Here is a 24,683-nt window from a genome sequence, read left to right as displayed (position 1 = left end):
TCCAAATTCAATTCGTGTACTAATTAGGCTATGAAATTTGGTTTTTAATACATTTGGACGGTAAACCGTAGGGGTTTGCAAACTTTTAATCCATGTTGTTCATATTTGAAAATAATCCAAGCCACATGATTGGAGAACAAGAGAAATACCATAAACAATATTTGTAAACTTTTAAACAATAAAAATGTCTTTGCAAATGCATAAATCTTATCGAGAATGAGTAACCAAATGATTTATATATTTATCAGTTCGACTAATCCTTCCTCCCCTTGTTCTTAGGAAAACCAAGAAGCATTTTCTAACTCATCTGGGTCAAGTAGTGCAACTTTGTTCCTTCCAATCCATAGCAGATTGTATTTTTTGCACTGCTCAAGAACAAACGTCTTAACACTCAAAGGAGGTTCTCCTTCATAAGCCCAACATCTTGATGAATCTTCTCCGTCAATTTCACACTCCGGTAACCGTTTTCAGGCACTCATGTCCCATAAATGCCACCATTTATGGTCAGTATAAATGGTGGCTTTCATGGGACAGTACGAGTGCCTGGAAATAGTTACAGGAGGATGGAATTGTCGGATAAGATTCATCAAGTTGTTAGGGCTTATGAAGGAGAACCTCCTTTGGGTGTCAAGAAGTTTGTTCTTGATCAATGCAAGAAATACAATCTGGTATAGGTTGGGAGGAATGAAGTTGCACTACTTGAGCTAGATGAGATAAATGCTTATTAGTTTTACTAGGAACAGCATAAGGGGTGGAGTCGAACGGATAGATATAAATGGCTTGGTAGCTTATTCCCGGTAAGATCTATGCATTTGCAAAGACGTTTTTATAGTTTAAAAGTTCACCAATACAGTCTATGGGTGTCATTTACCCCTAATATTCCTCTTGTTCTCCAATCTAACATATGGTTTTAAAATTGAAAACTTATCTCAGATTGATACAGTTGCGTACCATATATCTATGCTAAATGACTTATTCTCAAGAGGAATAAATATGGTTTCTCTCTTCTCGGGGATAGGAGGGGCAGACGTTGCCCTTCACTGGTGGAGTAGTAGACTGAAGAATACAGTATAGAAAAAAATGGAGAAAAAGTTACAGTTTATTTATTTTCAATTCTAAAGGTCTAAATTGAAAAGAGAAAGAGATTGAGATAGATCTGATAAGATCCAAATTCAATTCGTGTCCTAATTAGGCTATGAAATTTGGTTTTTAATACATTTGGACGGTATTTCCTAAGGGAATGAACCAAACCATACGGGTTTGCAAACTTTTAAGCCACGTTGTTCATATTTGAAAATAATCCAAGCCACATGATTGGAGGACAAGAGAAATACCATAAACCATATTTGTAAACTTTTAAACTATAAAAATGTCTTTGCAAATGGATAAATCTTATCGAGAATGAGTAACCAAATGATTCGTATATTTATCAGTTCGACTAATCCCACCTCACCTTGTTCTTAGTGTCGCAACCGGATTTTTCCGGGCACGGATGCCGGGCGTTGAATTTTAACTAGTTAGTTAGTAGTTTTTTATGTTTTTAAATCATTTTATAGAGTCGCCACCAATCAAAATTAAGGTGTGATTGGACACCGAAATTGGGTAAAATTTTAATGGATAAGGGGGTCTGCGAAATGGAGATTTTTGGTTCGTTTGTCGGTTACGTGTAGGGAAGAAAACTTTGAGTAATCACCCTACCCCGCCCAAAATTGGTACTAAAAGATGGGATTTTTATATTAAACTTACTTGATTTATCTAATTCATTCATCTTTGTTTTATATACTTTTTATAATAAACGTATAATTTTAAGACAAGATTAATATTGTAGATGTAAATTCGTAATGAAGGATTATGAATTGCACCTTTTAAGTCTTTACTGATTGGGAGGATATTTAATTATGTTATGCCGTTTTTTATACCCCTATAGCATAGACGTATAAATTGGAACGTTTGGTTATTTTAATTAATTTTATTTTTGACCGCTTTCATACCCCTATAGCATAGAGGTATGAATTGAGTCGTTCTAAATTATTCAGTTAATTGTTATTCTGACCGCTTTCATACCCCTATAGCATAGACATATAAATTGGACCGTTTTAATTAATTTTATTTTGGCCGCTTTCATACCCCTATAGCATAGACATATGAATTGAGCCGTTCTAAATTACTTAATTATTTTTGACCGACTTTGTACCCCCTATGGCATATATGCTGTTGGAAATTAAATGCAAACAATCATATATCAGGCCTAAATATAACAGTTGAACCATGGGGCAACTAAACTAAGTAATAAATGTCTAATTAACATTAGGATGGGCATAAGGAGGGCGTTGGGCTTGACCGAACCATCAGCAATCCAAGACCCATTAACTTCAATCTCTTTCCTTTATATTATTTAATAAACCCTAGGTCTCTATTTTCCCCCAAATTACAGATGCATTCGTCCAACTCTCTCTTCCCAATTCTTCCACCTGTCAATCTCTCTAAAATGGCAGATTTCATTCTACCTCAAGCCCCTGCCGCGTCGCCCGTTAACTCCGGTGACAACCGTAAACACGGCTATCCCCGACGGCAGTGGCGATTCTAACGCCCCTCCTCTTCCTGGACACCCTCAGTCCTCTCTCTCTCTCTCTCTCTCTCTTCATTTAAATCAGTGCTTGGCACCCCTGCGATCTGAACATGCAGGCTCCTAAGAAATCAACCGTGGTTCCTAGAGGTATGGGTTCCTATACGTGTGATTTTGCATTTTTGCTTTTCATTGGTTTAAGCTTCTTATTCATTTAGGTTTTTCGTTTCTACAGGCTAGAAGGAGACTGGTTGAAGGAGACAAAAGATTAGACCAAAGATAAAGCTAGACTCCAGCCTGAGGATTGGATTTGATATTTGTGTCCCAAGAGTCTAACACTACGTTGTTATCAGGGCGTTGTGAGTCCTATCTTATCTTCCATCTGACTAGTCTCTAGTTTATTACGGGTATATGTTCTTTTCCTCAAGAGGCTACAAGTTTCATTTATTATAGGTGCTTTGAATCCACAGTTGGGTATCTTTAAATGATATGGCCAGAATGTAGCACATCCTCCCCTCTCAGTTAAAGGACTCCAAAAGAGAAAAGTTAGTTTGTCCACTATAGCATAGGAACTCCCTAACAATTCTCTGAACTGTGTTTCTTATTCTTAATGACAATACGGGCAGGTTGGTGAAGAAATTTCACCTGAGAAAGTGATCTTTTGTCTGCAGGTAGTCTTGATGCTTTCTTTATCCCTCTTTTTTCCTTTTTTGTCCGTCCCCCCTCTCACTGATTAGGATCTTCCTATTTAAGGACTTTTCTTGTGGATGTAATTGATCTGGGTAGAAAGGGGGCTTTGTCACTATTTTTTACTGGCTGTAATTAGAGAGGGTACGTCACCCCTTTTCACTCTCTATGTGTACTCTATTTTGGCTTAATTAAAAGTCCTTCTCTGTATGATTAATTGAGAGCCTTTTTTGTAATTTTGTGTCTTGGGTGGAAGACTCTAATTGTAATGCACTGTATTTCTTGATTTAATTATATGAAAATAGGGAAATTGTTAGCTATAACAAGTTATTGGTTTATGACAAAATTATTGGTTTAATCTTGAAAGTTATTTTCGGTTTATGACAAATGAGTTTATACCAATTAACTTTGAAATAAAAATATTGGTAATTTTAGCTTTGTGAATCGAGTTCTTTTTTCGACGAGTTATTAGTCTTAAAATTGATTAATTCAACATTCACCATTTTCCGCTATTGCTCCTTTATCTTCTAGATTTAACGAACTCGAACTAATTTAATATCTGTTTCCTTTTTCTAGTATATATTCTTTTCCCTTAATAACTATCAGTTTTATTTGAGAAATTGATATATTGAATATGAAAAGGGGTGGATACGTGGCGATTCCGACATGCCGTCTTAATTAATAAAAGGACGAAAACGTGAATAAGTAGAAGGGTCGACAAAAATAAGAGATAAACAAGAGAGTGGCGATTGCTGTTCGAGCCAAAGACAAGGAAATAGATGTCATTTGTTTTTTTAAACAAAAGGGTACTAATATGTGGCGGCTACCTAATCTTAATTGATGTGAATGATTTAGTAACAAAATCCCAAATTAGCTCGCTATCCTTTCATATTTTTTAAATGAAATCACTTTGCGAGACGTTTGTATACATTTAAAACATATCGATAAAAAAGTGAACAAGAAGTTAATCAATATCCATACCCATGTAAAATTTAAGCAAAATCGGTAATGTTTAGCTTAGAAGAGAAAAGAAAAAAGTACGTTAAAGGTGAGGAAACAATTAAAATTAAAGACCTAAAAAGAATCGATCAGATATCATGAGCGAAATAAGGTAAAATAAGTAAAACGTTTTAGGAAGAAGTTCCCAAAGCAACCAATAGGTATTCTTCGATGCGAAATGTTTGGGAAAGGAGCAAGTTAACCCCGAACAAAATGGGTATCTACAGTTGCCCCCCTTTGTATAGTTCTATGTAAATAAAAATATACAAACTAGCCCTAGATATCCATTTTGTTTTCTTATTTACGATATTTAAAAGAGAATTTAAGGATCCCCTTGAGTATTGATTGAATGACTCTGGAGTGTGATTTGAATGATGTTGACAGACATCCCTCGTTGTTTTGAGCAACCGTGACGGACATCCTCTGTTTTTTTTTTGTTGAATGACTGTGACGGGCATCCTCCGTTTTGAATGACTGTGACGGGCATTCTCTATTTTGAATGACTGTGACGGGCATCCTCCGTTTTTTTTTGTTGAATGACTGTGACGGGCATTCTCCGTTTTGAATGACTGTGACGGGCATCCTCCGTTTTTTTTTGTTGAATGACTGTGACGGGCATCCTCCGTTTTGAATGACTGTGACGGGCATCCTCCGTTTTTTTTTCTTTTTTTTTGTTGAATGACTGTGACGGGCATCCTCCATTTTTTTTCTCTTTTTTTTAGAAACGAGTTTTTATAGCGGCTCCCCGCAAGTGTTGATGAGATTTAACGGCTCCCCGTGAGCTTTTAGAGCGGCTCCCCGCAAGTTAAGATGAGCTTTTAGAGTGGCTCCCCGCAAGTTAAGATGAGCTTTTAGAGCGGCTCCCCGCAAGTTGAGATGAGATTTAACGACTCCCCGCGAGGTTTTATAGCGGCTCCCCGCAAGTTAGATGACTAGTGTCTTTATGAGAGAGACATTTATTTTAAATGAGAGATGAATATGAGGTTTCAATACAAAATCTTCAAAGGAATTGGTTGCTAAATAAGAGTGATTCTAAAGACCTGATATGTGGAATTCAAATGGGTAGACTCTATCATGAGAAAAAGTGAACCCCGAGACTTGACCTCGAAGAATTGAAAAAAAAAACATCTCTATGTTAAAAGAACATAATCACGAGATTAGATCTCAAAGGATTAACAGAGACAACAACGATTTCTATCTTAATAGAATCTGATCCCAAAATTTACATGATTCCAATAGATTTTTTTTTCTTTTTGGAAGAGAAAACGAATCCTATATTGAACAGGCCCTGACCCAGAAGACGCACGCTCTTTCCAGGTTCGAATTTTTTTTTTTTTTATTTATATATAGTCTTCTACTTTGAATTGGAGCAAATATTGAGATTTGATCTCGAAGAATTCAGAAGGAAACACTGATTATAACTAAGTAATGAGACTTGCTCTCAACAAACTTAAAGAGGGTATTCTAGATGGCCCAAAAAGCCTTCCTAAAATTTTACACTGTCGATCCATGATGTCAAAATTTCCCTACTTTATTGTCAATAACAGCAAACACATAATTTACTTAAATAAACATGAGCATGCACTCTACTGGATGTTATGAAGTGTAGGTGTAGAATTAACTTTTCCCTTTCTTCTCATTTTCATTTTTCTTCTTATCCCAGCTCCATTATTATCACTATTTCTATTATCATTGCCATCATTTCCGTCTAATTTTTCTTTAAGAACATTAAAAAGAAAATTTCGTCAACGATACTTCATCTAAAACTTGTTTGGCGATACTCTGATCCTCTATTTCAGCCCATTCTGTAGGTCGTGAATCCTCTTAAGTTTGCCCTTTTAGTGTATCGTGTCACTCCTCCTTTTCTAGTATCGTATGGTATTTGTCTTCCTTAAAAAGAAACCCTTCACTATTTCCTCATTAGCCTTCCACTGTTGTATGTGATTGTTTAACGCCTCTCCCTTTTGTCAATATGTTTCCCTTTTGTCCTGTTTCCCATCGACTGTTGCGATATTCTCATGTCATTCGTTTGAATCCTGGAGACAAGAAGCACCCTTTGTAATCTTTCATTTTTGCATTGACATTAGTGTTGGTACGACATCCATTTTAAATAAATCTTATAAAATATTATGCAAGATAAAAAGTTATATATATATGTGTTTATATCACGTCTGTGTTTAGAACTGATCTCAGTAAATTAGCTTCTTAGAAGGAAATCATGTATTGTCTAGATATAATAATGAAAAATGTCATGACAACTGTTAATAATCATTATCACAATTATACAAAATATTTCTTGACCGAATCAGAATTGACTGGATTGGGTAATTCGTCTCCGTCCATATTTGTTAGAACTAGCGCTCCTCCTGAAAATGCTCTTTTTACCACGTATGGTCCTTCATATTTCGGGGTCCATTTTCCTCGGGGATCCAGATGTTTCAAAATGATTTTCCTTAGTACTAATTCCCCCTCTTGAAATCTTCGGGGCCTCACTCTTTTCCCGTAAGACTTGATCAATCTTCTTTGATATAATTGTCCATGGCATATCGCCGTTAATCTCTTCTCCTCAATGAAGTTCAGCTGGTCATCTTTTCTGCGTCCATTCTGAATCTTCTATCCCGGCCTCCAGCATAATCCTTAATGATGGTATTTCCACCTCTATGGGTAAAACGGCTTCTGTGCCATAAACCAAGGAGAATGGGGTCGCTCCTGTAGAAGTTCGCACTGTTGTCCTGTATCCATGTAATGCAAAAGGTAGCATCTCATGCCAGTCTTTGTAAGTTGAAGCCATTTTTTGCACGATTTTCTTGATGTTTTTGTTTGCTGCCTCAACAGCACCGTTCATTTTTGGCCTATAGGGCGTGGAATTGTGGTGTTTAATTTTGAATTGGGTACACATTTCCTCCATAGTCTTATTGTTGAAGTTTTTTGCGTTATCGGTAATAATGCGTTCAGGCAAACCGTATCGGCAAACGATGTTGTTCTTGATGAATTTTGCTACGACCGTCTTAGTCACACTAGCATATGAAGCAGCCTCAACCCACTTAGTGAAATAATCAATGGCCACGAGTATGAAACGATGACCGTTCGAAGCCTTTGGTTCGATAGGTCCGATAACGTCCAAACCCCACATTGAAAAGGGCCACGGAGCTACCATCACATGTAAATCTTCAGACGGTGCATTTATATCATTGGCGTAGATTTGACACTTGTGACACTTTCGGACATACCTGATGCAATCAGACTCCATTTTAATCCAATAATACCCCATTCTTAAAATTTTCCTGGCCAATGCGTGCCCTCCGAGGTGTGTTCCACAAAACCCTTCATGTACTTCTTCCATGAGCTTTTGATTGTAAGGAAGATCCAAATAGCGTATCAGAGTCGTATCATGATTCCTTTTGTATACTACATCTCCACTTAAGAAGAAACTTGTGGATAATCTCCTTATGGTTCTTTTATCGACATTAGTTGCCCCCCGAGGATAAGCCTTTTCTTGGATGTAAGTCTTGATATCATGATACCAAGGTTTCCCATCACTCTCTTGTTCTATGCTTCCACAATAAGCCATATCCTCTCGCAACTCGATTTTAATGGCCGATAAATTTTGACATTTTTCTATCTCGAATGCAGAAGCGAGGGTTGCTAACGCATCTGCCATTTGATTTTCTGAACGGGATACATGCTCGAATTTTATGACGTGAAACCTTTTTATCATCTCTTGGATACACTCTTGATAAGGAATGAGCTTAACGTCTCGAGTTTCCCATTCTCCGTTCAGTTGATTGATAACCAAGGCTGAGTCTCCATAAACTCTTAAACTTTTGACCTCCCTTTCCAAAGCCACTCGAATCCCCAGGGCACAAGCTTCATATTCCGCAATATTGTTGGTACTTTGAAAGCATAATCTTGATGTGATTGGAAAATGCTGGCCTGTCGGGGATATTAAGATTACTCCGACTCCGTGTCTTAGAGTGTTAGAAGCTCCGTCAAACATCATGGTCCATTCCTCAACTGAGCTTTCTTCGGCTCCGATGGCTACGACATCCTCATCAGGGAAAGAAGCTCCCATTGAGTGACTGTGTTCTATCGGATTATCAGCGAGGAATTTTGCGATCACTGAGCCCTTTATGGCCTTTTGAGTAACATACTCAATGTCGTATTCTGATAGTAGAACTTGCCATCTAGCCAGTTTTCCTGTCAGGGCTGGTTTCGCAAAGATAAACTTGACAGGATCCATTGGGGTGATCAGCCACGTGGTATTATTTAACATGTAGTGTCTCAATCTGTGAGATGCCCAAACTAACGCTGCACACGTTTTTTCTAAAGGAGTGTACCTCGTTTCGCAATCGGTAAATTTCTTGCTGATATAATAGATTGCATGCTCTCTTTTTCCCCCATCATCATGCTGAGCCAAAAGAGCTCCCATGGAGCTGTCTTGAACTGTCAAGTATAATAATAATGGCTTACCGGGATCAACTGGTTGGAGTATGGGCGGGTTTTGTAGATACTCTTTTATCTTTTCGAAAGCTTCTTGACAATCTTGGTTCCATTTACCAGGATTACTTTTTCTTAACAACTTAAAAATTGGTTCGCATGTTGCAGTCAACTGAGATATGAAGCGGGCTATGTAGTTCAATCTCCCTAAGAAACCTCTTACTTCTTTTTCCGTCCTCGGCGGCTCCATCTCAAGGATTGCCTTAATTTTATCAGGGTCAAGATCAATTCCTCTTCTACTCACGATGAATCCCAGAAGCTTACCAGAGGTTATGCTGAACACACATTTAGAAGGGTTTAACCGTATTTGATACTTCCGAAGCCGCTCGAAAACCCTTTTTAACACCACCACATGATCTTCATCCACTCGTGATTTTGCTACCATGTCATCTACGTACACTTCCATCTCTTTATGCATCATGTCATGAAATAAAGTGACCATTGCTCTCTGGTACGTAGCGCCTACATTTTTTAAACCGAATGGCATTACTTTATAACAGAAAGTTCCCCATAGAGTTATGAAAGTCGTCTTTTCCCTATCTAATATGTCCATTAGAATTTGACTGTATCTAGAGAAACCATCCATCAGAGATAACAGGTGGTACCCGGCCATATTATCTACCAATACATCAATATGGGGTAAAGGAAAATTATCTTTCGGGCTTGCTCGATTCAAATCTCTGTAATCCACACACATCCTCACCTTTCCATCCTTCTTTGGTACTGGCACCACATTCGCTACCCATTCTGAGTAATTGGATACTGCTAAATATCCTGCATCAAACTGCTTTTTCACTTCCTCTTTTATCTTCAACAATGTTTCGGGTTTCATTTTTCTCAATTTTTGCTTTACGGGTTTGAATTCGGGCTTTAACGGCAATTTGTGCACTACTATATCTGTATTCAAACCCGGCATATCTTCATATGACCATGCGAACACATCTTTATATTCCCTCAACAGACCTATCAGTCTCTCTTTAACATCTGAATCCAAGTTCTTATTTATTTTAACTTCTCTTGGCTCTTTTTCTGTCCCTAGGTTTACTGCCTCTAGGGTTTCATCTAGCGGTTCCATAGTTTTTCTCTCTGCCTCTAACATCTTTTCAATTTCAATGGGAATTTCTTCCTTAGTTTCCTCTTCAGAATCCATTTCATAAACTGGGTGATCAAAATTGCAAACTGGTTCATGATTATTATTATTGTCAGGTATTTCATCATCATCCCTGGACACATGAATACAACAGGAAGAAAAGAAGAAGTAATAAATACTAATATAGATATAAAGAAACAAAAAGGAGAGACTGGAAAAAGAAAACTTGCACTTGATTAGATAATTTTATTAGTAAAAGGGATGCCATAACATTCTTTCTTTAAACGTTAGGCATAGTTTAAAGAAATTCACACTTGTCATTACTTTTTTATAGGAAGATCATAAGCTTTCCAGTTCTCGAGTTCCCCTTCGACGACAGATATCCAACCAAACGCTCTTGGATCCTCTTCATCTGACCCTACCATCGAAATTGTAGTTGCCCCACTATGTAAAATGAACTTGCCTTTTCTTACGAATATGTCATCTATACGGACGAACTCCATTTTCTCTTCATTGACTTCTCTATCCTCGAACTTGGCGAGGCATTTTTCTCTCCTCTGTTGGCGTATCTTCCACCTGTCACGCCTAGCAGCGCGATACCCCAATCCTTCGCGAAAATAATTTATACAAGGTGCCAGACAATCGATCATGCCTTGATGCCTCGCCCCTAGGCCTTCCCCTATGCGGTACCGGTTTCTTATCAATTCTTTGGCCACCATCAGCGCTGCTTTAGAGTGTCTGGGCGCAAAATAACGCAGCCCTTTAGTAGTGTAGTCTGCATTCGCGATCTCAAAAGTTTGAAAAGTGCTTTCAAACGATTCTTCGGCGACATCTATGTAAGGTGTCGAGGGACATTTGCTCACCAAGATATCCTCTTCCCCGGACACTTCTATCAACTTCCCGTTTATTATAAACTTGATTTTTTGATGCAACGAGGATGAGATTGCCCCCGCAGAATGAATCCATGGTCTTCCAAGCAACATGCTATATGCAGGGGTAATGTCCATGACCTGAAAGGTGACGTTGAACGTCACGGGTCCAATTTGGATTGGCAGCTCCACATTGCCTATAACCTCCCTCCTAGTCCCGTCAAAAGCCCTGACCACAATATGGCTAGGCTTTATATAAGAGTCATCCACCGGGAGCCGAGCTAAAGTTGACTTCGGTATGATATTAAGTGATGAGCCATTATCGATCAAGACCCTAGCAACGGCATGATCCCTGCATTTAACTGAGATATGTAGCGCTTTGGTATGCCCTGTCCCTTCCACTAGTATTTCATCGTCTGTGAATGTGAGATAGTTGGACGCAACCACATTCCCTACTATATGATTCAAATTTTTCACAGATAGGTCGTGATGCACATATGCTTGATTCAAAATCTTGAGTAAAGCAATTCTATGAGATGCTGACGACATTATCAACGTCAGTAGAGAGATCCGAGCTGGTGTTTGGTTCAGTTGCTCAATTATTTTATATTCACTTTGCTTTATGAGCTTCAGAAATTCACATGCTTCATCTTCCGTGACCAACTCCTTCGTAGGTAACCCTTCAGGGGTTTCAAAAACTTTATCTTCGACATCAGCCATCAATTCGCTTTCTTTAGCTTTTCCTTTTCGGCGCCTTTCCAACCCCTCTCGACGCTTTCCCTCTATCTCTTCGGAGGTAAAACACCTACCGCTCTGAGTCATTCCTGTTGTCCCTGAGATATCATCAAATTTTTCTGCGTAATTGGTATCACAGTCTTGCGGTATGGCTACGCTCTCATACTTCCAGGGTATTGCTCTAGTACTTTCAAAGGGAAAAGGAGCTGGAGTTTGAATAGTTAATTTGGTTGCAAAAGAAAATTCAGGACTTCCAACAACTTTTCCACCTTTACTTTCATAATCAATTATTATTGGGCGAGGTAGCAAGGACTCTTCTTTCTGCACCATGTTCACGTTGGCCATTTCCGGGTTCATGCCTCCAAATATTAAGATTTTGTCATCCATATACTCCTGAACTTTCTGCTTGAATTGATCACACTCCGAGATTAGGTGTTCCACCTTTTCTGCGTGATAGCTGCAAGTAGTTCCTCCTTTTGGAGCTTCTTGTAATAACCCGACTTTGCACATTGTGTGGTATAGCCTTTCCATAGGCATTACAATTTCATCCACATTAGTTTTTATCAGATAATAATCCTCATTAACAATGGCATTTACCCCCTTAATGTCGTGATCGGGGAGTGGGTTCTTGTTGATATCTGGTATTTTGTTTTTCTGGTTGAACTTCAACCATCCTGCTTTAACCAGTTGTTGAACCTTCCTTTTGAAAGCGGTGCAATTTTCTATAGTATGCCCCTGTGCCCCTGAGTGATATTCACAATGGGCCTCAACATCGTACCATTTTGGGTATGGAGGTGTCAAAAGTGTCACATGGCTGAGGGAAACTTATCGGTTTTGGAGTAGTTGAGGGAGTAGTTCTGCGTACGTAATGGGAATCGGGTCAATCGGTTCTTGAAATCTCCTTGGAGGTGCGTTTTGAGTAAAAAAATTCCCTTGATTTGAGGTATTATTCCAATTCCTTTGTTGGGAGTTCCCCGCAACGAAACCATTACGAGGCATGCTTGTGGCGTAGGCATTTGATCCCTGAGGAAAACTGGAATATTCAGCCGATGGATATCCATGAATCATATGTGTTTCCTCCTCTTTCTTTTTCCCGATTATCCCCTTACGTATCGTGTTTCTATCTTGCAAATTGCCTTCCAACTTTCCCTTTCTTATGGCTTGGTCTATTCTTTCTCCTGCTTCTGCGAAATCAAAAAAGCTACCTGTAGTGTTAGCCACCATCATGTTGTAAAACGGGGGCTTCAAGGTATCTAAAAAAATCGATATCATCTCCCTATCTGACAAGGGTGGATTTACTTCTGCTGCCTTGTCTCTCCATTTCTGGGCATACTCCTTGAAGGTTTCAGTATCTTTCTTCTCCATAGTTCTCAAATCTTCGCGGTTAGTGGCCATGTCCATATTATGTTTGTATTGCTTTATAAAGGCATCTGCCAAATCCTTCCACCGGCGAACATGTGCTCGATCCAGCTGTGTATACCATCTCAATGCAGGCCCTTTGAGACTCTCTTGGAAAATGTGCATTAAGAGCTTATCGTTACTTGCATAAGCTGCCATTTTATTGCAGTACATGGTCACATGAGTTTGAGGACAAGACACCCCTTTAAATTTCTCAAAGTCGGGTGACTTGAATTTATAAGGTATCACCACATCCGAAACTAAGCATAGAGCTGTTGCATCAGTGGTTCCGTTAACCCCTTCGATGGCTTTCAACCTCTCTTCCAGCAGATTCTTTTCCGCAGAAAACTTTCTCAATTCGTCCCTCATATTTACATCATCTAAATCTGGCACAGATTCAGTTTCCAATTCATCTTCATTCTTCTTCAATATCTCTATGAAAACAGGACCTTTATTTTTACTATGAGACGAGGAACCAGGCGGAACCTGCGTTTCTGACTTCTTCCCAGTTTCTAGCACTGATTTCTTCTTTACCATATCTATCAACTGAGCCATTTGCTCTTTTATATCCAAAAGTTCAGATAACTTGGCCATTTGCTCTTTTAACTGTTCCATTTCCTTTTTCATCTCTTCATGTACTTGTTCGTTCATCATTTTTGTCCTTGCCCAAGTATTACGAGAATGAGCCAGGGATGATAGTATCGTCTTCGAAAAGTTATTTTTGATGTTCTGATTAAAGAAAAGAAGATTATTATGTTATACCAAAAATTTATCTTTGTAAGTAGAAAAATTTGCAGCCAGGTGATTAGGATTAATGATGCTTCTTAGAAGAGAAGAAAGGACAAAAAAAAATGATGAATGATATGAGTGTGATGAACATATGGAAAATGCAAAATACTTAATGCATTATGCTAGTAATTTTGCAACCAAACCCGGCTCCTAAAACACTAATACCCCCTGCTAAAAAGAAAAAAAACATTACTTATACTCATATGGTGGAGGTGCCTGATAGCAAATGAATGACACATAAATGCGGGTTTGACACAATAGCGTGAAGGTTTAGCATACTCAATGTAAATTATAAAAGAAAAACGCAAATCCTTTGATATGTCGGGATTTATTCCAAATAGACGCAATTTTAAACCCATTTCATGATCAAAGGACAAAATGTAAAAATTTAAATGCCTTAAAGCGATCGATCGCTGTCTATTATGATTTGGGAACACGTGAAAAGCGGTACAAAATATTGGTGTCCAATGGTCATTATGGTGAACGAACTTGGTAAGTGATTAGAAATTCTATTACGACTGCTTTAATCATGTGTAAAGAGTAACCTTTAATTCCCGGGAACCAGACACGCTCAAATCTGGATATACCAGCGTAGATGTAGTGTGCAGAGCTGCCCGTATAATCGTTTAGACACTATGTTTAGTATTGGGTGGAAAAGACGGGGTGAACTCGGGAGACAAACGAGGGCACCGAAAAGATTTATCTAGTCTTTGTTACCAAAAGCTCTTTCCCTCTAAGCATTTGACTTTGAAGGCTAAGTCAATCATTTTTAATATTTTTGGGTCTGATAAGAAAACATTTCAAGGTGCAGTTCCACAAAACAAGCAAGTTCTCATCATTTATTTCGCCCCACTAAGCTAAATCGATATTGATCAAGCGGAATGGAGTATTTTCACTTCTACCCAGCTTCAAACCACATTTGACTTACTAAAAAAACCTGTAACTTTCACTCCCTCATACACAACTCAATCATCTTCCCTGTGACATGATTTTTTGCTTGAAATTTGAACTTCTAAACAACTAATTAATGTTGAGTCCACCAACCCATGGTTTGCCTTCACATCATTTCTATATCTATAAAAATTAATAGCACTAATGCAACTTGTGCAGACCACTATCTCAAAAGAAAAACAAACTAGAATACTAAATTTCCAAACTAATAGGGCTATGATCAATTGCCAAATTTCCATCAAACTTGGCCTTATTACAGAATTGTATCTAGTTGGTAAATGAGTATATCACCACCTATGATTAACCACATAGTCGTGCAAGTTGGTACAATGAGGAGGACAAAGAAATCATTCCTCAAGGGAAAAGCCTATTAGCTTAGCATGAGGTCGAAGTGAACTCGTGATTGATATGCTCTCCTTGCCCAAGTAAAACTCATGTTTATTTCATCCAAGAAAATCCTAAGTTTATTCGATTTCAACTGGACACTTTCTAAAATATTGTCTACATCCAAGGTTACAGACAACTCAAACTTCAAATTCTCCTATGCCTGCAAAAATTGCAGAATTGGATAGACACAAAATAACAGATTAACTGCAGAAAATTTGGCTACTTCTACCAATTAATGAGGCATGAAATTTTTTACGATTAAGATAGGACACGAATTTTTAACTCCTAAGATCGTTTACGATTAAGTATAACACAAATCGAAGAAATCCATAGGCCACTAAATCCACCAATCATAGCATTAATGTAAACAAGGGACCTAATAACTCAACATCAAATCAAATCGGTATATGCATCATTACCGGTAGCTGGAAAAGTTTAAGTTTATCCATATTATCAAATCTGAAGGCAGCCAATTTACACAACAAGCACTTAGCTTTGTAGGGTAGTTTATGACCGCTTGGCCAAGAACTTAATAACATTTCTATTCACAGCAGTCTTAAAATTAAGACATGTTACTAAGACAAAACAATAAACAACAAAAAAAAATACAGAAGAATGAGAGTTTCTCATGCTAAATACCCAAAATAATACATACGGACAGCACTCGATAAAATCTCAACTTCATTCGTGATTTCCATAAAATTCCAATTCTTGAATGAGCCTATCGAGATAGCTAGACAGATCGACTGCGGTAGCATCTGATATTACCAATCTGTCTTTGAGCTGAGCTAGATCTTGAGCAACACGGCGTGCCCGGGCTGCAATAGACCTGAGAATTAGTGTAGCATTCCCGATCTGCTTATCTGTAATGTCTCGCTGTTCCTGAAAAAACTCGTTCCGATCATGTTCCTGTTGTAAATCTTCCCACAAGCCATTCACCTTCTGTTGGCTGAACTGGTATGCTTCCTCAAGTTGACCGACTTGATTAGCATACGCCTGGAATTTCTTACCAACTTCATCAACGTAACTTTGGTGTTTCATAATCAATGAATCCCTCTCAAAACTGACCATATTAGTTTCAATAACTGCTGAATTCTGCTCGTAAATCGCCGAATCCCGTTCAAGAATGGCAGAATCCCTTTCAAGTACGGCTGCCTTTCTCTTTCGCGTAGCAATGTTCCTTTCCTGAACGGCTAAATTCATGCGTTGAATTGCTACGTTTTTTTCACGAACTGCTGCGTTTTTTCCCTGAATCGCTGCATTCGTTTCTTGAACAGTTGCATTCTTCTCCTCAATTGCTATATTTTTCGCTTTAATTGCCGCGTTCCTCTCTTGGATAGCCAAGTTTTGTTCTTGGACAGCCATGTTTTTCTCCCGGGTAGCTGCATTCTTTTCATGGACAGCTGCAACTCTTTCTCGTTCCGTGTCGGCTGATTTCACTTTTAGCCCTTCCACTTGGATACCCATCACCTGACCCTCAGAGCTGCCAACTTTCCCAGCTTCTGTCATCAGAACTTCAACCGATACCTCTACGTTGGTCGGCTGCAATAAATCGCCGGCTCCCGAGGTTTCACCCCTTAGATGAACAGCTTCAGATCCTTTCATTGTACCCTGATGCCATAAGATATATTCTTCACTTGCATCTCCTGAACGAATCTCATTCGTAATGACTTTCAAACATCTCCAAGCGTCAACTATAGCCTTTACTTTATCTTTGGTGTTCTCTACTCCATATGCTAAATTAGCTTGGCTTAGCCCGTGGGTAGTAGGTACAAATTGGCGAGATCCTGCTTGCCTCCTTACCAAGATTGGAGCGTACCCGGTACCCCCCATGGCCCTAATAAAGGTACCCAGCTATAATTTCCGCAACGGTATAGAGTAACCGGTTTCTCATTCCAGGCTGGTACCCATACGATATCGACGATTTCTATTTTTTTGGAAGAACTTAGACCATTGTTTCTTCGAAAGGCGTTTCTTTGGCCATTCCGCATCCCCAAAGTTCGTAACATAATTCTTACACGGATCGTACCTTTTATTGTATTCCACATCTGGGAAACCAAAGTGTTCTGGGTAATTAAAATGGCTAAAAGCCCAGACACATAATAAAGATGCACATCCCGTAAATCTGCCGCCCCCATGAATCCGGCAATAATCGAGTGACCGGAAAGTTTCAGCTAATATTCCTATTATCGGGTTGACACCTTTGTTGTTGTGGACCACCTTCGCAAAATATACGACGACCCTCGAATCAATCTTTCCCAAGCGTCTTGGAAACAGTACCAAACCATAAATCAATAAAGCCAACATCTGGACACCGGCATTATTTTTAATATTGTCTTTTGCAAATGCCATCATCTTGGACACCATAAACTCTTGATCCACTTCCCATTTTTTTACATCCTCACATTGAAGTCCAAATAACTGAGCCAACTGTCTCCTTGGCCTCTCGCTAATATTGTGGATGTAAAGTCGGTTTTCCTTTCTCATAGGGATGTTAGTTAGACAATGGTATTCCTCTAAGGTGGGGGTCAAGTCATTCTTTCCGAAGGTAAAACATTTGAAACGGGGATTCCAAAATTGGATTAGAGCTTTGAGCATGGCGGGGTGGACAGGTATATAAATCAGGTTCTTTATCCAACCGTAATCAGAGGAAAACGCCCCTAAAACTCGGGCTAGCAGCAACCTGAAAATCTCCTTCAGTTCTTCCAAATCATTCTGATTGAAATCACCTTGTTTCCGTTGGTTCTCTACGGATCATTTTTCCGTTTCTATTTCACTTAATACTTCATAGGCGGGTAATTCCATTGACATCTTATCGAGTGCCCTGCGTTTATGCATATTTGGATAAATAACGAGAACACTAGTAAGATGATCAGGTATGTTTCGTAATGTAAAAAGTGTGCGTATGAAAATTTTGCAATCTTGGTAATCATGTGTACTTCGTAATGTAAAAATGTGTGTATGCATGAAAGTTTGTACTCCTCATTAATATTGCAGACCCACAACAAAAATCCAATAGGAAGAAAGACCCTTTTCATTACGTTAGAAATAGTCATTACATCATTCTAAATTATCAGCTTGCATTTAAACTGCTTTACAGCATACTGATATTCAAAAGCATCAGCTGCTCCTACAAAACGACTCTCTCGAAAACACACCTAGCATCTATCTAAAAATGCCTAATTGAAAAAATAAATTGAACCAAGTTCTTACATCATTTACAATTCTCCTAAATAAATTTATTTTCCGAAGATGAGAATTGAATGGTGTCAAACTTTGATAAAGGGTTAAAGTATAGTCCTAAATTAAATGAAAACTAATGAAACCAAATTGAGCAGTGAATTCGCGTTAGATAGACTCTAAAGCTTTTCAAAATTGAAATCAGACTGGTCCTTATCATACAAGGAATACAAAGGGGGATTGAATAACCACAGCAACGTGGAGCTAACAATGGTTCTTCAAGAACTATTAATCAAATGGGAAAAAAAAAACTAAATATGTCGAATGAAAGAAAGTACCTAAGAATGATTCTCAAATATGCAAAAGAGGGTCAAGGGAAGAAGACAAATAGGAAATAGAGATTTAATCTTATTGAAGAATCGAATCAAAAGATAATTTTTTAATTAAGGAGAATATTGTTAATGGATTAATTAAGCAAATAATATTGAAACATTTTATAGTTCATCACAACACCAATATTAGAAACAATAAAATACAAACTTTTGCTCTTATTATTCCAGCACTCTCAAATGTGCAAAATGAAAATACAACATACAAAGCCTTTAAATAGGCTTTATTAATGACACATTAATCCATAAAACACAATATATTTAAATTTTAAATTTTTATGGCACATATTTGACTATTTCAAACCACACTTTTCAACTAAAGTCTTCACTCACATGCATATATGGTCAATATTTAACTCCCAATTGGCTTCTATTCAAATATATAATTACTTTTTTTATTTTATTTTTTTCAACATGCCCCTCTCTTTTTGGAGTATTCATTCTCATTGACATTCACTATTATTAATAAATTTCAAATACCAAGAGGGATAAATATAGTTTCTCTATTCTCAGGAATAGGAAGGGCAGACTAAAGAATGTAGTATAGAAAAGAAAATAGAGAAAAAGTTAGAGTTAATTTATTTTTAATTCTAAAGGTCTAAATTGAAATGAGAAAGAGAATGAGATAAACGTATTTAAGCTATGCACATAGTTTTAATTTTGGAACTATAGAAATATTTATTAGTTGTAGAAAGGGAAAGATTAAGGACATGGTGAATTCAAAGTCTGAATTCTATGAGTGTGAGTGTTTAAAGCATTGTAAGGAAATCGATAACTTTTTCTTCAAATCCTAAACATCCAACACCTCTAAAACAGGAATAAATTCTACAATATTTGGACTAGTCCCCATCTCCATCATCTTCCTTATCGTGCTTGACATTCAATTCTTTATAGAAAAAAGCTTAATATGGACACCAAGAACAACATGAAAGAAATACGAACAAATGGAGGAAACACATAATGAGATGTCACCCATAAGGTAATAGATTTTAGTGAGACAAATTGAAAGTTGTATTTAATATACCTTTTAGACATCTCTGCTTTACTGTAAGTGCTATCATCAAACATGGGAAAGGTGGATGCAACACCAAGAGAGCAAATTTACCAAAAAAAAAAGGGATAAGGTACCAAAATAGACCTAAGGTTTTTGGGGAAGTACTAATTTAGGCCCAACGTTCAAAATAGCACCAATATAAGCTTAACGTTTACAACATAATATCAATTTAGGCTTAACGTTTACAATATAGCATCAATTTAGACATCACGTACAAAATAACACCAATATAGGCTTAACGTTTACAAAATAATACGAATTTAAGCTTAACGTTTTACAAAATATATACAATTTAAACTAAACGTCACAATTAAATAACTTTAACGTTTACAATATAGCATCAATTTAGGCATCACGTTCAAAATAGCACCAATATAGGCTTAACGTTTACAACATAATATCAATTTAGGCTTAACGTTTACAATATAGCATCAATTTAGACATCACGTACAAAATAGCACCAATATAGGCTTAACGTTTACAAAATAATACGAATTTAAGCTTAACGTTTTACAAAATATATACAATTTAAACTAAACGTCACAATTTTAAATTACTTTTAGTTATTTAATTATGACGTTTAGTTTAAATTGTATATATTTTTTAAAACGTTAAGCTTAAATTCGTATTATTTTGTAAACGTTAAGCCTATATTGGTGATATTTTGTACGTGATGCCTAAATTGATGCTATATTGTAAACGTTAAGCCTAAATTGATATTATGTTGTAAACGTTAAGCTTATATTAGTGCTATTTTGAACGTTGGGCCTAAATTGATACTTCCCCAAAAACCTTAGACCTATTTTGGTACCTTATCCCAAAAAAAAATGATACTTTCACAAGGGGAACGATGCCAACAAGGTTGTTCTCAAACTTGCATAACGTTCAAGTCTTCAATGCTAGTGGACGCCTAGAAATTGAGACCGCTGCTACAAAGAAGAAAAACCTGCATATTTTGTTGTTTAAAGCATTGTAAGGAAATTGATAACTTTTTCTTCAAACCCTAAACATCCAACACCTCTAAAACACGAATAAATTCTACAATATTTGGACTAGTCCCCATCTCCATCATCTTCCTTATCGTGCTTGACATTCAATTCTTTATAGAAAAAAGCTTAATATGTACACGAAGAACAACATGAAAGAAATACGAACAAATGGAGGAGACACATAATGAGATGTCAACCATAAGGTAATAGATTTTAGTGAGACAAATTGAAAGTTGTATTTAATGTACCTTTTAGACCTCTCTCCTTTTCTGTAAGTACTATCATCAAACATAGGAAAGGTGGATGCTACACCAAGAGAGCAAATTTACTAAAAAAAATGATACTTTCACAAGCCGTATGATGCCAACAAGGTTGCTCTCAAACTTGCATAACGTTCAAGTCTTCAATGCTAGTGGACGCCTAGAAATTGAGACCGCTGCTACAAAGAAGAAAAACCTGCATATCTTGTTGTTAAAATATTACAAACAATTAAATAGAGCACTAGCTGTTCCTTCATTACTTTGCTTCTAAAGATGTTAAGAAATCCGGGAAAACCATTTTCTACCAAAGCTGCCTCTTCTAATGCCATTTGAAAATAGCTTAATTGCATTTGTACGTATAATTGAGTCTGTCTCTCAAATGCGCAATAAGTTGTCGGAACACAATATAAATATGTTCCCCTTGCTTGAAACTTTCTTAGAATTAAATCTACCTTGTATAAACAATTCAATCAAGAGAGATTTGGAGTGTTTTCTTGGGATTTATAATTTATCGGTTCGACTAATCCCACCTCCCCTTGTTATTAAGAAAACCAAGAAGCATTTTTTATCTCATTTGGATCAAGCAGTGCAAGTTTGTTCCTCCCAACCCATACCAGATTATATTTCTTTCACTGATCAAGAACAAACGTCTTAACACTCAAAAGGGGGGTCTCCTTCATAAGCCCCAACAAGATGACGAACCTTCTACCTTAATTTCACGCTCCGGTAACCGTTTTCAGGCACTCGTGTCCCATAAAGGCCAACATTTTATTAGATATTAGATATTCTCAAGATTATATTGTTTAGTTATAAGATCACACTGTATCTAGTTAGTTAGTCATTCACTACAACGTGAACTCTACATTGTATTTATACTAAATTACACATCAATAATATGGAGTGATTCATACTCTATTATGGTATCAGAGCCCTAATTTTTCTTTCCTTCTCTCCAACCCTAACTCCTCCTCCTTTTCGCATTCTACCGAAACACTTCCATTCCGCGCCGCCGACCTCATCACCGGCAGCCATGACAACCACCACCGGCCCCACTCCCGGCAACTCCCACAACACCCCTCCAAATTTCGACGACTCCGCCGCTCCTCCCAACTCCGGCCACTCCGCCTCCAACCCTAACCAAAACACCAACAGTCCGACTTATCACCCAGCCCTAACCATCTCCAACATTTTGACATTTATCAAAATCAATCTCAACATCGAGAAAGGCCAATACCCGACCTGGGTGCCTTGTTCAAACCTCATGCCACGGCATTTCAGGTTCTTGACCATATTCTTCCTTCCCAAACCACCGATCCTTCCACTCCATCCCTTCAAGACACAAACCCTGATCTCTGGAAATGCATTGACGTTGTTGTCCTCCAATGGATATACAGTACTATATCCCTTGACCTTTTACACACTATAATTGAAGCAGAATCGTCTGCGGCTCAGGCCTGGAAACAACTCCAGGACATTTTCTCAGATAATAAGAACTCCCGTGCCCTCTTTCTCCAACAAGAATTCTCCAAAATCAAGCTTGAAAGCTTCTCTGACATTTCCTCCTACTGTCAACATCTCAAATCCCTGTCTGATCAGCTCTCCAATGTTGACTGTCCTGTTACTAATGACCAAATGGTTATGCAGCTTATTTCTGGCTTAACAGATGCATATGACACTGTCGGCACCCAGATTCGCCATGGCGACCCCCTTCCGCCTTTCAACAAGGCCCGATCTATGCTAATTCTCGAAGAAACGGCACGAGCTCGTAAGAGTTCTCCTTCCACTGACACGATAGCTCTTACCGCCGCTACAGACACCGCCGACCCGCCATCTCACTACACACCATCTCGGCATGTGCCAAACCGATCGCACCACGCTCCTCGTGGCGGTCAGCATGGCGGTCGACCATATCGCGGAAGAGGAGGGCGGCATAGCAATCGTCCGTCCAGCTCCTCCTACCATCCGGTTTATCCGTGGACCCCATACTACCCCTGGGCACCGCAGCAACCTTGGGCCAGCCCGCCCTGCCCATACCCGACGGCACCCTGGCCTCAGCCGTCCCCTCATGGTCGCCCCTAATCACAGTCTGGCATCCTTGGCCCGCGACCTAACTTGCCGCAGGCACATATCAACATGGCTGGCCCCTCTTATGCTCCGACCAATATTGAACAAGCCATGCACACCATGTCCATCACACCTCCTGATCAATGGCATATGGACACCGGAGCTACATCACACATGACGGCTAATCAAGGTACACTCACTTCTTATTTTGATTCGCGCCTCAATGGTAATATTGTTGTTGGTAATGGTAATTGTGTACCCATTTTAGGCTCTGGTAATGCATATTTAGCCACTAAACACCACCCCCTCAAATTGAAAAATGTACTGCATGCCCCTCAATTAATCAAAAATCTCATTTCTGTCCGTCAATTTACTACTGATAACAAAGTTTCTGTTGAATTTGATCCTTTGGGTTTCTCTGTGAAGGATTTACAAACGGGAACACGCATCATGAGATGTAATAGTACCGGGGATCTCTATCCAGCCGTGTCTAGTTCGTCTCCTTCACCTCCGTGTCATTCCGCTCTCACCGCACTCTCTTCCGATGTTTGGCATCATCGTCTATGACATCCAGCGTCCCCAATTTTGGACATCCTGATCAATAAACAATTTATTTCATGTAATAGGAGTAATAAAAATGTTTCTGTTTGTCATCCTTGTGTTAATGGAAAACAAGTTAAATTACCGTTTCAGTCCTCCTACAATTCTGCTTGTATGCCATTTGATTTAATTCATAGTGATATATGGACGTCACCGATATCGAGTTCTAGTGGTCACCGATATTATGTTTTATTTCTTAACAATTACACCAATTTTCTTTGGACGTTCCCGTTAGCTAACAAATCCCAAGTCTATTTCGTGTTTCTCACCTTCCGTATGTTCATTCGAACTCAGTTCGAACGTGACATTAAAACGTTTCAATGTGATAACGGTGGGGAATTTAACAATAACTCATTTCGCCAATTTTGTAATACTCACGGAATGCAATTCCGCTTCTCCTGTCCGTATACCTCACCCCAAAATGGTAAATCTGAACGAACTATTCGAACCATTAATAATATCATTCGCACAATTATGAACCACGCGGCTGTTCCATTTCAATTTTGGCACCATGCCCTTGCACTCGCCACCTACCTTCTCAACATCTATCCCCACAAAATTTTAGGTTACAACTCTCCCACACAAATACTCTACCTATGGGATCCCACATACTCTCATCTTCGCATCTTCGGATGCTTGTGCTTTCCCCTCATTCCGTCATCATCTCGTCACAAATTAGAGGCTCGCTCACGGCCGTGTGTCTTCCTAGGATATCCCCAACATCACAGGGGATACATATGCCTTGAGTTGTCCACAAATAAACTCATTGTTTCCCGTCACGTAGTATTTGACGAGTCAGTCTTCCCGTTTCTACACCAAAAATTCAGTCCGTCGTCCACTCCCCACTCTCCAAATCCCGTCGATGGTCTCCTGCCCATCGCTCAATTCACGCCCGAAATTCATCCGTCCCCTTCTCCTTTGTCAGTTGCGTCCCCGTCCGGGTCGCCCTCATCGTCATCGCCAGTAATTCATTCCACGTCGTCACCCCTATCCCCCCCGTCCGTGTCGTCCCGCCTAGTGTCCTCGTCTCCCACGTCCCTGTCCTTCATCAAGTCATCGTCACCCGCTGTGTCCTCTCGGTCCGTGTCATCTTCTTTCGAGTCGCCCTTATCCTCGTCGTCGGCCACTCGAGTATCCCCGTCTCCTACTCTGTCCAATTCTCATTCGCCTACTAGCACG

The 24,683-nt window shown here is 38.7% G+C and overlaps 1 pseudogene; it reads right to left on the bottom strand.

The window, feature by feature from the left end:
• Positions 1-6,532: 6,532 nt before the first annotated feature.
• Positions 6,533-13,495, bottom strand: LOC136208226 (uncharacterized; annotated as a pseudogene).
• Positions 13,496-24,683: the final 11,188 nt, after the last annotated feature.

The sequence above is a fragment of the Euphorbia lathyris genome, chromosome 10 (genome assembly GCF_963576675.1).
Source record: "Euphorbia lathyris chromosome 10, ddEupLath1.1, whole genome shotgun sequence".
In the NCBI taxonomy this organism is placed as follows: Eukaryota; Viridiplantae; Streptophyta; class Magnoliopsida; order Malpighiales; family Euphorbiaceae; genus Euphorbia; species Euphorbia lathyris.
Note: the sequence above shows the minus strand (reverse complement) of the source record. Positions and strands in the feature narration are given on the sequence as shown.